Source organism: Amphiprion ocellaris, chromosome 1 (assembly GCF_022539595.1).
Source record: "Amphiprion ocellaris isolate individual 3 ecotype Okinawa chromosome 1, ASM2253959v1, whole genome shotgun sequence".
Classification (NCBI taxonomy): Eukaryota; Metazoa; Chordata; class Actinopteri; family Pomacentridae; genus Amphiprion; species Amphiprion ocellaris.
In genome coordinates, this window is record NC_072766.1 from 4,890,572 (window position 1) to 4,891,180 (window position 609).

The following is a 609-nucleotide window of genomic DNA, read 5'->3' on the forward strand; positions in this document are numbered from 1 at the left end:
ATTTAGGGTTGCCTAAAACAACTGACAAAAAAACTCAAACTACAAATTTTTCTGTATGTTTCAATGGACTGCTGATATTGTCGATTGATTACAGCTTCGTTACCAGTAAATAAAAGGTAAAAACTGAAGTAATTTTTACTCTGGTTTTATTCAAATTGAACTATGTCATTGATATTTTTAACCTCACAGGGGTCCCATAATGTGAACAGTTCATTCAAGATTAATCACCAATAAATATCCCTGTTTGTAGCCTTTCTCTCGATTTTTAAAAGTAGAGCTAAACCAAACTTTGCATCACTTGGACCTCCATAAAAACACAAGAACAAAGCATTTTGATTTTAATCTCCTGGGCTACTGATGTAGGGATTTACAGCAGAATAGACAGATAAAGTTTTGTGCAAACCTCCTGAACACTTGAACCAGACATCTTTTCTGGCTGTCCACCAGTTCAAGTTAGCTTTACAGACTGATGCACGGAATTTAACTGTTGCACTCTTTTTCAGGTGTGCATCCCCAGACATTCAAAGAGATTCACAGACAGGCAGGTGACATTGCGGCTCTGTACTGTGAAGTGAAACATGGAGATGCCAAAATCCTGTGGAAAAGGGA